A 14478-nucleotide genomic window follows, 5' to 3' on the forward strand; every position below is an offset into this window, starting at 1 on the left:
AGACACTGCTAAGGAGCTCTGCCACACCACCACGCTGGGGGACTTCACCCTCTGCCTTTGAGTGCCATTTCACATGAAGAAGAGATTTTGCTTTTGAAAGATTCTGCCATTATTTATTATTATTCATATTATTATTATTCATATTATTACTACTACTAATAATAGTAGTAATAGTAATAATGATAATAATTTTTAATGAAGAAGCAGGCCTACCAGAGCAAATTTTGACATGCCTTGAAATGGAAGGCATTAACTAGTCAGCTTCTGCAAAGGGAAACACTATTTTCACATAGAAGCAGCAGGTATTTCTAATAATCTATTCTCTCTATGTATTTTTATAACATGACCCTGAGATGAGCTCAGTTGATTGGAGCATGGTACTAATAATGCCAGGGATGTGGGTTTGATCCTTGTATGGACTATTCAGTTAAGGGCTGGACTCAATGATCCTTCTGGGTCCCTTCCAGCTCAGACAATTCTGTGATTTTCTTTACATCAGTGCAAGAGAAGCAGAGCAAGTTATAATTCCAAGTTGAATTGTGTCATCTGTGTCTAAAATAGCTTTAAAAGCATTGAAACAACAGCAAGGAAAACTTCTCTTTTGAAACTGAAATGACACAAAATTTTTTTTCAAGTGTAACAGTGGGATAATACTTGAGAACAGTTCTGCTACCTCGTGCTTACCTGAATTCTGCTTTTGTTCACTCTATAACCAGTCCGGGAGAATTTGACAGACTTCTGCGTCTTTGAGATTGACTGGTTACCTACATCTTTTCTCTTCCCTATTAGTGTCAGCTTCACCTGATACTGGAACCCACTGGGCACCTCAGTTCTTACTAAGAGGATTCAACAGAGAGGATAAAAGATTGTTAAGAATTTCTTTGGTTTCCTCTCTGAGCAAAAATATTTACAGAGAAGATACATACAGTGTGCAGACATGAGGCCAGTGGGAGCTGAAGGGGCAGGTAGGACTTTCTCTGCTACCCTGGTGTTATCTCTCTTCATTTTCAGAAAGGGATTTGGTTTTGGTTTTTTGTGAGTTTTGTTTTTTGAGTATTTTGTTTTGTTTTGTTTTGTTTTTGGGGGCTTTTTTTAAAGCTGAATTAAGTTTATGAGGGGGAGAAATGTTATGGGGGAAGAACAGGAAAGGGAAACCAGACTTCCAGTCAGCTAGAGTAAATGACAGTTTTTTCTTTGTCTGGCTACTCATAGTGATATTTGAATGCAAGAGAAGGAATGGATTCTTGAAAGAATAAATATTTGCTTCTCTAGTAAGTCCCAATGTCAACAACAAAACTGAGAGTCATGTCTTGGCACTGAACCAATCATCTGAAATCTCTATAACTTCCTATAATGCTGAGAAAACAGATTTCACTACTGATGATCTTTCAGGACCCTCATCATTGGTCCTACAGCAAGACAATAAAATAATCCAGGTAGTTATTTCAGAGAAAGCTGGACTCTGCTTCTTGTGAGATAAATAACTGAGCCAGTGCACTCACACGCCTTTCTGATACTCAGGTTACATATTTCCTAACCAATAAACTCACCAAACTTAATCTTTGCTACCATCTCAGCACGTTGATCATGAACAATTGCTGATCTGAGCAGAGCTTCTGCACGGATATAAGCCAATCTGCTGAACCAGATTGTACAAAATTGATTTCATCCTCTCTTCCAGGAAATCAGAGGAATTAACTAGGTATGCCTCATGATAACTTTTTTATTTAATATCAATCAGTAATGTTAAATTAAATATCACATATTTTGGAGCCTGGACAGTCTTTATTTTCTAAAAAACAAAAGAAGTTTCTCACCTTTTCCTTGTCTTACTGTTAAGCCCTTCTATCTCTCCAGCTATTTTCATCCTTCAGTTAGCAGAGAATTAAGAACAAGAACCTAGCTGAGTATGGCAGCAGCCTTTAAGCAGTTAAAGGAGAAACATACCTACTTGATGATGAAGAACTGCTAAAATTATAATTTTGGCCCAATTTTCCTGTTTCTGCCGTCTGCTGGAAGACAGGATGGATCTGCCAGCCCTCCTTTCTTGCCTCTCTCCAGAGCAGAATATGCATGTAAGAGGCTACTGGGCAAAAAGAAGGTATCTGGAACAGAGATTTGTCTCCCAATAACAGCAGCTTTAACTGGGATGAGATAGATGCAGACTGCAATGTTGGAATGAAAGGCCACAATTCCAACTCAAATATATACCCTTAAGAGTTACAGACTTGTCAGTACTCATACAAAAAGAGCACAGAATTTGATCTCAGCTTGACCAATGATAGATGTAGATAAATACTTCAAATAATTATTTCTGAAGATGAAAAATGACATGGTCAACATTTTCAACTAGTGGAAATTACAGTTGGGCAACTACTGATAACTTGAGGCTCAGGAGAAGAATTTTTTTTCATAAAATAATGTACTGAGTACTTCAGAGTGGTTCAAGAGAAAAAGTCAAAAAATGTTGTTTAACTGCCTTCAAGAAAGGAACAATGTTTTCATCCAGAAATGATATGAAGACTCTTGCTGTGTAAGATTTAGGAACTAAATCAAAATTCTCAGAAATTGAGGGAAATCACATGACTAAGCTGATTTGCAGAGGACGTACCTGAGGGTATATAAAAAGACATGGATCGAGTTTACCAATATCTTTCCCTTATTCATCCAGTACTTTTGAACAGGTTCTTGAAGAGAATGGTCTAACTCATGGGTGGAAATTCACAGACTTTGCAAAATTAGACCAAACAAATGCATATATATATGCAATACTATTTTATGAGTAAAATAGATCTGAAAATCCAAAACCAATCTGGAAATACCTAAAATTAATCAGGACCTTCAGAAATTGTTATTTTAATACTTATAAAGTAACAGATTCCCCAGCAGTTGCCTGGTAACTCTATCTTAATAGAATCTAGGGACTGTTAGGTCATAGTCAGCTTTACAAGTTGTAATGAATCTAACAAGACAGTACAGCCATACATTATTATGGACAATGTATTCACTATGAAATTCTGCATGGCAGTACATGTTTGTGCAAAAATGTGCCATATTCTTTACTATGCATATGTTTGATTTAAAGTGATTAAATTCTTTCAAATATATTACATGTGTATCCACTAGGGAATGATTTCTCTTATATTTCCTAACTTCAGAAGATATTAATGAATTTGTCTTCCAGCTCTGGTTGCTATGAATGCACCTTCAAATTCTTATTACTATTAATGCTCAGAGTTTTAATAGCTCATAATTGCTATTCCATAATTGCTATTCCCAACAGAAAAATTTGACCTTTAAAGAGTTAAAAACTGAAGGTATTGAGTGGAGGGTGTGACAAGGGGGTGACAGAGTAAAGAAAATTTCACATCTACCATGAAATTACTACTGAATTTACAGTTTAAAAATGTTCTACCTTATACTGGGAGAAATTATTTTGTACTTGAGATATATTCTGCAGTTTTATCAAAGTTGAAGAGCAAGTGCTGGTGAAATACATGAAGCTGCAGTAGCAGTGATTGAGAAAATAATTTTCATTATAGAGCTTATACACTAGAGAAAACATGAAAAGGTGCATAAAAATAGTTCATTGATTTATTTCCTTTTTAGATATGGATGCAAGGGAAATATAAATATCACTATTATAATACACTCTGCAAAACTTTATCAGTCTAATACAGTCCTGTCTAGTTTACAAACACCAAGGTGGGCAAGAAATGGCCCCATCTAATTTTATTTTTAAATATAGATGTAAAGGAGTATTAAAATAAATATTTGAACTTCATATTTATATTGATTTCTGATGAAGGAATAGCATCTCAAACCTTAAGCTTCCCTTCTTTATGTACAGAAAGAAGAATATCTGTACAACTTACAAAGAAAAACATGAATCAATCTAAAATTTATATTCAGTAAGATGAAGTTTGTAATGATGCAGGCACTTACTTAAAAAAATAACCTGGCAAGCAAGTTCCATTGTACATCTCCAAGAACTTACACTTCTTTCTCCATGGACTGGTGCAGGCAGTTGTGCATTTTTTTTTTTGCTGCTGCCCAAGCAAGCTGGATATGAGCTACATGCTGCACATTTATACTGCAAAGCTCAGCCTCTTATCCAGTGACTCCCAGTGCATCAGATGAGGTATTACTCACCTTGGCATATGGAAAAATATGCATTTATGTGTATGAAGCAAGTTTGTAGGTGTTATCTCCATACCACCATTTTCTTAATATGCTGGGAGAAGATAGGTACAATATTTTAGATTCCCAGTTGAGCCTCACACTGGTCCTCACAGAAATACAAACACTTCACCTGAGTCTGTTATCTGGCAGGCATGACACCAGTGAAAAACCTTATGAGGTGAGGGACTGGACAAAGAGAGGTAATTCACAGACACCGTGGGGAGAGCAGGGCAATCTGACAGCGAGGGGAAAGCATTTTTCCACAGCTTTTAACTATGTGTCTAATGTGATTCGAGTTTAGATTTACTGCTTTCTGTTGTTCTCAAAAACCTGTTACCCAAAATGCATGCTCAAGAGCCGAGCTGTTTGTTACCCTGGCATTGTTCACTCTGCTTGTGCTACAGAAAATGGAAGACACCAGAGAGGGTCAGATGCAGTCCATAACTTCCACTGATAACAATCATCCCTCGAGCAGGAAAAAAAGGATCAGAAAGAACAAATAGAAAAGCCTCACTTGAGAACCTACTTCATTTTTTGAGGGGCTCATTGTCTTTTCATCATAGAGGCATCAGCATTGCAATCTGGTGTTTACACAAGAAAAAAAAAATATTAGCAGATGAAAGGTGTATATATATATATATATATATATATATGTGGAAACATTCATGCTAAGAAGCCACTTGAAAAATATCTGTACAATAATAGAAAGAAACAGCTTTTTAGCCTAGCAGATTCTTAGAAGTAGGACAGGAGGTAATGCTATAAAACAGATGTAAATTGGAATATTTTACTGAGGTGTTTTTGTTTGTTTAGACATCTACTAACCTTTCTCATTAAAAAAAAAAAAAAAGAGGTAATTTACATATAAATATTTTGAGAGAACCTGAAAGCAGTGATTAACTTCTCCTATGCTAACATAATTGTAGACATAGGAAGAATGACACATTGTAAGAATATTAAGAAAAAAATTGACATATTTTACTAGAAGAATTTTAAAATTTTAAGTTTGTAAATATTTTATTAAACAATAGCTGTTCACTAGCTATTAAATAATAAAAAATAATTGTGTTTTCTTCCTTTCAATAGTCAAAATCATTTAATCAGTAACAAATATTCAGTACATTATGATAACTATTTTGAAATTACATTCACTTCCCAGAGTATTTTTTAAATCACTAGCTATTGAAAACAAAAATAACATTTAATATGCAAATAAATAATAAAGGTACAGCAAAATGCTATTATTTATTGTTATTCACATTTAAATAATGCATTGCTAACAGATTGTTATCTTCAGAAAATAGTATCATGGCTGGTTAATGAAAAAACAGCATTAATTATAATAAATTTGGAGCAGTAATAGATTAAAACTGAATATTAAAATAGAGTGAGAAAATACTTCAGACTGACAAGATTCAACCTGAGCCGTGATGCAAGAATCTGGACTTTTAGAGTCCACAGATGAACATATTTGCTTAACTGCAAATAATACAATTCCTGCCCTGGATACAGAGCACCTCCATACACACTAATTATCATTAGGACACTCTCATTCTAGACTATGCTAAAAAAAATTTAAATTGCTGTCACTGACCAAATATGGAGAAGACATTTTAAAGGCAACACATCTAATTGAAAGCTACATCCTATACTTGGGAACTTCTAGTCTAGTCTCATCTGGTTTTCAAGCTGGGAGTGCTGAAAACCAAACTTGGGACAATTTGGTTCCCTCACCATCAGTGGGCAGAGAGGGAGACTCATTTTCACCACTCCACCCTTGTCTAAAATTCTCAGCCTGATTTCAGCGCATAGAGACACTGAGACAAAGGTTTTCATGCACCTTATGGTTACCCACAGCCATTCATTTTGGGAAATAGAAAACTTACTACATCCCCAGCAGGGAGAAAATGCAGGTCCTTCGTCTTTCCTGACATAAAGAGAATGCAAGGGTGAAACAAGAAACAGTTGTGGACAGCAAGCCCCACTCAAAAAATCCCTAGCAAGAGAGAAATATGAACCACACTTAGAGGGATTAATCACCTCTTTGCTGAAAGGGGTTGGGTATCATTCCTCCCTTAGCTAGCAGCACTTATGACCAGCAGGACTCCATCAGTCTCTTTGGTATAGATTGGGCAGTCACATAAACACAGAAAATAAGGAACAGTATCAGGCCCAGAGGGGTGATATCACTCCTATTGAAACTGCCCCAATTCAGTGGAAGGAGGAAACACTCTGGAAGTGCACAAAAGAAATAACAGAGAATTTAATTTAAAATCAGTTTCCCAAATTTTTAAAGGGAGTAGTAAAACAAAACAACCTCTGAATTACAACCTCAAGTTTTACACTTTTGATCAATTCTTTCAGGACTTTGATTATTTCATTACACTTTGTTGCATTCAGCCATGGAGAGGATATCAATAATTTCTTAGCATATTATGATGTGAGGTTTTTTTTGTGAACAATGCACAAATAAAAATATTGTTGCAAAATCCCTCTGGAAATTTAATTGATAGTCTGCAAATTAAAAAACATTGTTCTTGGCTCTTCCCAAATTCACTCACAGTATAATTATTGATTCAGTATTCAAAAGTATATTTAACCTCTACCTATGTTATACATGTGCTTTTAAACATTGCATTAGTACCATCCTCTTGTCTGTTTACTTGCATAGCCCTTGAGATCAGTCATGTAAAAAGTGATCACAGGCCAGCCAAAGACACACTTTTTAGCCTGCAAATCTGCAGGAACAGTGGCTTGTACGTACACAAGTGAAAAATGTTCACTTCTTTGCACAAGTGACCTCAAAAGGTTAAGGGGAGATACTCTAGTGGTACATCAAAGCCTCCCCTTCTTGAATCTTTAAAGCCATATTAGTTTCCCATTAAAAATCTTTTGGGACTGTCAAAATTACTCTGAGATCTTGTTTTGTGCATGAGCAATATTTTTTGCTAATAAAATCATTAACAATTATTTCTGTTTTCTTACACTCTCATACAGGAATATTAAGTTCTTCAATATCCTGAATTTTGTGTATTAAAAAATTCACAGCTCAATGCAAGGTCACTTGAGCCTAATCAACCCCAACCAAGAATGAAGATTTGTTCTTTCTTTGGGTTTTGATAAGCCAGAGGTAATTAACCACTGCAACTCAAGCACATGACTATTTTATAGGTACATTAATGGTAAAATCAAAAGAATGAAGTATATTTTATTTGGGGGTCTCTGTGGCTTCTCTTTTTCCTTGACAAAAATTAATCTAGCAGCTCAATCTGGTTTTCAAGTCTGTCAATATGACTACTAATCTTAATGCAATAAACCCCTCATTTGTTTGTTTTCTAGGAAAATGCATAAATGCATTTATCTTGGCTTCCATCAGTATCACAGAGGAGGATACCTGCCCACAGAGGGATTTCCCACACTCAGTAAACTTTGTTTACATAATTTTGAACTTCTGTTCTCACTCTCACCCCTTCACAACCCCGAAGGTTATTTTGGGTCACCCCTCTTAACAGTTCTGCTCAACAGAGCTGTGCCAGTCCAGCCTGAGAGTGGTTTTAACCAAATGTGTGTGTGCCTGACTCCAGCCTGGCTGACTGGATCTAGCAAGGGAATAAAAGCAATGTATTGAAAGGCACAATAGAATCACAGATAATTTCCTAGGCACAAGAAAAAACAGAAATCTATTAGTATGGCACACTTGGGAAGAGAGGTAAAGAAAATCCAAACCACAAACCCGAGTTCATATAAACAAAAGGATTAAGGCTTGCCATAATAAAAGCTTCATACTAAATGAAATAAGAGTTTTTAATTAAAAATTCTTTTGCTCGTTCCCCACAGTAAAGTGGGAAGAGAAAGAAAAAGATGTTCTTTGAGACAGGAGAAACTCCCTTCAGATGGCCAGAGCCCACAACCTCAAATAACTGTGGAAAGGACGGGCACCACTGCTGACACCATTGTGGGGTGACACCTTTAACCTTCCTCTGTCAAACCTTGGATAGGCTCCTATAAACAAAACAAATTATTGCAGAAAGCAGTCAGACTGACTGCTACAGTTTCATTTAAACACCTCAAGAAGTTGTCCTCTGACCACTCCAGGGCCAACTCTTTAGCTGAAATTAAATGATTGAATGAAGGAACGAATGGCAAAGTCAGTACATGAACATTCATCATCTGGGGTGTGGGGATACAGTAAAATAGCTTAAAAGACTTTCCAGAGAAGCTTAAAACCACCAATTCTTTCATGGACTGAAGTGGACTAAGAGTAATCAGTTAAAGCAACCAAATCCAAATGTAGCAACAAAATCCAAGAAGTCTTGAAGTCTTAAACCTCTTAAAAGCAATCACAAACCAGAGTTTTTGTGATTATGTCTGCAATGCTGCCCTGCAAATGTCTTGAGTCTTCAAAACTTTGTTTTCTACAGGATCCTGTACTCAAACTGGAGTCTAATGCAGTAATAACAAAGTTACGCTTTTGCTTGAATCTTCATGCTTTTAACAAATAAATATTCCTAACATCCCTGTTGGGTAGATAGGCAAAAACCTTTCTTGTCTGTAAAACTGAAATAAGTGCCTTCCTTAAAAACCTACAGTTAGGACTGGGCAAAATAGGGTTAAAATTTAGTAAAGAATGTCTCTCATTTCTGCTTCAACAACTAGATTACATAACAGAGATTGTGCTATTAACATGAAATATAAACACAAGACCAAAAACTAAAAAGACAGATAAGCATTTCCTCATTAATACTCTCAGTAGTACGAGAGATAAAACACCTCCAAAAGTATGTATTCCTTGCAATTTACGGAAAATTATTTTGAGGTAAAACCCCAAGATTTCTAATAAAATCAGACATATTTTAAATTATTCAAAAGCACACAGTAGAAGTGTACAAAAAATGCATCTAGGTAATGAAACTAATTAAGAATGGTTTTGTTCATTATATGTTTACTGTGATTCTTAATGAGAATATTCAATATTCTTTGCTCTTATAAATCATCATAATGTGACACGTAATAATTTTCAAATATGTTCATTTTGACCATATTTAAAAATACATTTTCTAAATAATATATTTTAGCAAGTAAACATTGCTTACTAAAATACACACAATCCCTCCCTAGTTATTATGACTCAAGAGTGGGCGACAATATCTTGTACCATTTGATATGCTTCATGACTATTGTTTTAAAGCCATTAGATTTTTGAACATCCCTAAATATTTTCAAATGCTGTTCTAGTCAAATTTCTTGAAAATTTTAATAAAATTCCTTATCCAAGTTGGGTTTGCAAGATGATTTTTAAGTCTTGAAATAATGATGACAGGACGGAATTTATCATTCATATCTCAGCCTGTCAAATCTTGATAGAAAATTCAGAGAAGACATACTCCAGCCTTTGTGAATAAAAAACTGTTAACACTCATTGATACAGATATCCATTATCATATAATACTTAAAGACATTAAAAATTAATTTTTAAAAACTCAATGTACCTTTTTCATATAATACCATGCTACAAGATTTCATGCTGGCAGAAAGGCATGACAATTTATACCTGTGGTCTTTCTATGTAAAGAACACCTGTACTAGCCAAGACATAGCAACTTTTACAGATATAATTTCAGGACAAGAGCCCATTTTTGGATAGAGACCACAGAGTTAACCAGGTTTTAACCAGTCTTTAACCAGAGTATTTAAATATAATAAGAAATCTCATTTAATTAAAGATATATGAGCTGAGATTTGGCCTACCAAAGAACTTTTCTAAGTTATACCTTGATAGGTAGAATGGACATTAAGTCCTAAGAAGATACTCAAAATTCTACCAAATATCTTCTGCAGAGAAATAACAAAATCATTTGCTATGACTATTCATGAACAGACAAAGTCCCTCGACATGCACAGACAATAACCAAGAAGCTTCTAAGGACATGCAAGAGGTACCTCAAACATGTTGTGCAGGCCCTTTGTGGATGTGGACACATAGAAATCCTGATTTTAGACTTACTGTTTTTATTTCTGACCCTGGGATTCCCAGTAGCTCATTCAACACCACTTTTCCATCCGGACTGCCAAATGGTGGCCAAGGTGGGCTTCTTCTGCTTATAGAGGAACTTTCTGGGAAGATAAAAGGTGAGCATGTGTAGGGAAACCCAAGCATATGGCAGCACTAATAACTATTTATGGTTGTAAACATTTGTAATGCTCATCTCATGGCTATCACTTCCACAAAAGCATGCATTTAAGTATGAATAGTACTGGATTCCTGAACAGTGCAGCACTGAACTTAAATAACTTAAATAGCTACTGGAGATACTGCACTTGTTAAGTAGGCAGTCTAGCAGCATGTTCACTCTTTTCCCTACGTGGCTGAGCAGCAATTTCCAGAAATTAAATCACCTTTGTTTATAATTGCTTTATATTGGGGATTTCTTCAAATAACTTTTAAATATTTAATAAGACTATCTTTTCCTACATAATTTCCTAAATGTCAGTTAATTCTCTACAAATTTCTTTAAAATATTGTTCTCATGCCTTTATTAAGAATATTGCTGTATTCTCAGTTTTCCACTTTATTATTTTAGGATTATTTTGGCACATATAATTGTTATAAAATGCAATAACGCCTAGTATAAAACTTTAGAAAAACTTTTTTTTTTTTTTTTTTTAATTTATCTGAGAGAAGTCACATTGGGGTTTCCAGGAGAAACAGGAAAATTCCCAATATGGTTTTGCAATGGACTCATTTAGTATTGTGCTTACATGCTACAAAAATGCACATTGCTTCTTTAGAAAAGCTGCAAAAGGGAGGGAGGATCTACAAAAATAATCAGAACCTGTATCAGTTTTCAAATGGATCAAATTCTAACTACAGAATTGATACAGCTGAAAAATAATTTGCTCATGTATAAACACGCAAAGAGAAGGTGCAATGAAACAGAAAACATTTGTCCAAAGGTACCTACTGAAAGAACATGAGGCAACGGACATGTTAAAATGCCCACCTTCAGATGGAAAGGGAAAGTTTCATAAGCAAAAACTTAAATATCACTCTTCAACCCATAAATGTTTTGCTGAAGGATGAGGTGGCTTTGAACCCTCCTCAACAAATATGGGACTTCAGTACGGGGTGAATCTTTCACTGGAGTCCCAGCTATGAAAAATAACACAAAAGGATGGAGTATTTTAGTGTACTATGCTGAGTGTAAGGGGCTCTGCTTAAGTGAAAAACCCATCTGGAAAATGCATTTCTCTAAATATATTGCTGCCAGAATAAATTCTCAGAGAAGGTGTGCAGTTGAATACATGTTCCAGGGACCTAAATAGGTCTAGCTATGAAAGAGGGAGTGTACTCTTGAGCCCTACAGGAACAAATTTTCTGATGGCACTCTGAAATATTTCTGGGGAAAACAGTAGTAAGAAGTCCTAAAGTAAATTTTCTAGGAACTCTATTGACACATTCTTAGAACATTCTTTGTTCTTTGAAGGAAAAAAAAAAACAACACTGTTGATGAATAAAAGTCCTCTGATTTTCTATGGTATTCCACCTTGACAAACATGTATACATTGCAGAATAAAACATCTAATTTTGCTGCTTTTGAATTTCTTCAATGTGGGAAAATGCCATATGACAGTATAAACCAGCAAAAATCAGGAAGTATTTTGTGGGTGGCAATTTGGTCCTCTGGAATTTTATTTGGTTTTGTAGAGTTTGTCATCTTCTGAGTCCTAATGCAGAAGGTTCTCTAAAAAGGTTTGTAAGAAGTACTTGCTTCTTCAAGCACTTACTGTGAAGTCACCTAATATCTGAGAAAGAATTGCTTGTAATATAATGCAGCAAATAAAAAGCAACCAAGATGTAAAGGAGATTAGAGGAGCAGATTAATTTCACGATTTCATACAATCAGTTTCCAGGAGATAAGTTAAAAACTCTTCTAAATTATTTGGGTTGGCTGATAAATAGAACACATGAAAACAGAGAATTCATTACATTGCGATATATATATAATGTCTTGTAAATACATGAGTATCCCCTTCATAAATCTGCAATAGCATACATAGCACTTCTGCATGCAATGTTAGCAAAGAAATGAAATTCCACCCTTTCTAATTAAAGGGTATTTTAGAAAGGATTATATGAAAGTAGAAATAAAAAGACAAATAGCAATGCAGACAAAATTTAGGAAATTAATCAGGGATCTCATTTTATTCTCTTTTCCCCATTGTTTTGATTAATTAAAAGCTATTTTCTATTAAAACAAACAAAATGTGTGCACACACACAAAGCCCAAACATAACAAAACAAAGCCCAACAAACACTGTGGAGGTGAGAAGGAAAAAGAGTTTTAACAGTTCTCCTGTTCATTAAAAAGAAAAAATTATTAAGTAAAATTTGAAAGCTCATACTGAAAATATATATGAACAGATGATGACTCTTGAAGAAGAAAAATGAAATCTCCTTCCTTCCATTTCTGTTCCTCAAAAATGCAAAAATTCAATTAAACTCAAACACTTAAAAATGGCATTGGATTTACAGAAAGGATCTGTTTTATTTGTCAGCATTCTATATGAAAAGGCTTTTCTCAACAATATTTTGTTGTACTTTCCTGTGAAGTGCTGAGGTTAGAAATTTCCTTGAAATAATCTCTACATCCTAACACTAAACCAGTGAAAATTCTCTTCTGATTAAACAGTTATTCTTTAAAGCAGAAATGACACCTCCCAAGCAAGGAAGCCTTAGAAGGTCACAGATTCTGTCTCCATAGGAGGCCAAGCTGTTTAGCAGAAAGTATGACCTACTGTGGAAACAAATGACCTAGTAAAAAAAAAATAAACAGTGCTCTGCAGCAAAGTGGTGGAGCCAGCTGAGAAATAGAGACCTCAGTAATGAACTGCCTTCTTCCTACAGAGTTCAAATCATGTTAAGTTATGCTACTAAAATAAATCACATTTTAAGAGTCTTTACCTGAAACACTAACTTAAATTATTAAACCACAAAAATATCAATTTTCTTTTTTAATATATATGAACATGATTACTTTTTGTTTGCAACAGACTGAAGTCCAAACTCTCAGCTCAATCCCCACCTGAGAAAATATTTATAATATGTATTTAATATGTATTTAAGCCATAGTAAATTAAAAAATATTTTAATGTTTTTCCAAATAAATTAAAGGCTGAAAGAATTGTCTGCTGATTTCAATGGACTTTGAATTGTGACCTCAACTTGAGAACTCAATTTCTTATTAATAATTAATCTTATATTAATATTAATCAAATAGCAATCAGCTAAAAAAGCTGGAAATAAAATGTCAAAGCATTAATTGTAGGTTACTTCTTTGGATGTAATACAAAAGTTTAATTGTACAATATAATACATGAGTTTAATTCTCAGAGCAAATTGTGACAGCACCCTCCCTATCAGTAGGGCTATGACCATCTGTACTACCAACAGCCCTTTTAATTAGGCAAATCACATAAAATCTCCTTTAAATTTGAAAGACAATGGACAATGCTTCATGGCATTATTTTAAAGATAAACTGCAAAAGAAACCAAAAACTATGGGAAATAAAAGTTAAGGGCCACTGACTACATTTCAGCAGTGCTGTGTTAAGTTGATCTGTCTGTGAGTTTAAAAAGAGGTTTAAAACTAACACAGCAACAAGGTGCAGTAGAGATCAGTCATTTAGAAATTGGGGTGTTTACATAGTTATATTCACATGTAATTACTGAGAAAGGCAGAAGTGCCAGTCACACAGCAGGTGCCACACCATGGGTGCTGCAGGGAGCAGTGCTAAGGTGCTGTGAGAGTCAGATAGGAAGGATTAAAAGAAAGGCCTTGGAATGGCATCCAGCCCATAGAGCTAAATACAATTTAATCAAATTATCTTCAAAAGAATTAATCTTCTGTGATAGGCTGAGTTTAGGGCTCCTGGAAAAAATATGGCTCCAGAGGGGAAGGTGAGGTGTTTCCCAGGAAAAGTTGCCAACACATTTTTTATTCATTAATTGATCCTCCCTGTGCTGTTAGACTGACAATAAAAGTAAAGAGAACAGCACTTGCAAAGTCATATGTTACGAAGTATTTACTTTTATAAAATACAAGAGCATCTTAGGATAAATTTCTATTTCAAATAAATATTTTTGGCTATGAAGAAATTCGGCATGTTGGGCTTCATATTCTGTATTTTGCCTTCTAAGAAAAAAATGTTTATGAGCTAAAAGAGGAGATGTCCCAAAGCTTAATCCTCATCAAGAGAAGGACATTTGTCACACAGCTTTTAAACACATTCTAATAA

General features: G+C 34.8%; 1 long non-coding RNA gene across 1 annotated transcript in view; it reads right to left on the bottom strand.

Moving 5' to 3' along the window:
• Positions 1-6705: 6705 nt before the first annotated feature.
• LOC140682222 (uncharacterized) overlaps positions 6706-14478 on the bottom strand; it is a 64944-nt gene continuing 57171 nt past the window's right edge. The window contains exon 8 of the long non-coding RNA XR_012053565.1: positions 6706-10296. This is a non-coding gene — a long non-coding RNA (uncharacterized lncRNA). The remainder of the gene's footprint in view (positions 10297-14478) is intronic.

The sequence above is a fragment of the Taeniopygia guttata genome, chromosome 1 (genome assembly GCF_048771995.1).
Source record: "Taeniopygia guttata chromosome 1, bTaeGut7.mat, whole genome shotgun sequence".
In the NCBI taxonomy this organism is placed as follows: domain Eukaryota; kingdom Metazoa; phylum Chordata; class Aves; order Passeriformes; family Estrildidae; genus Taeniopygia; species Taeniopygia guttata.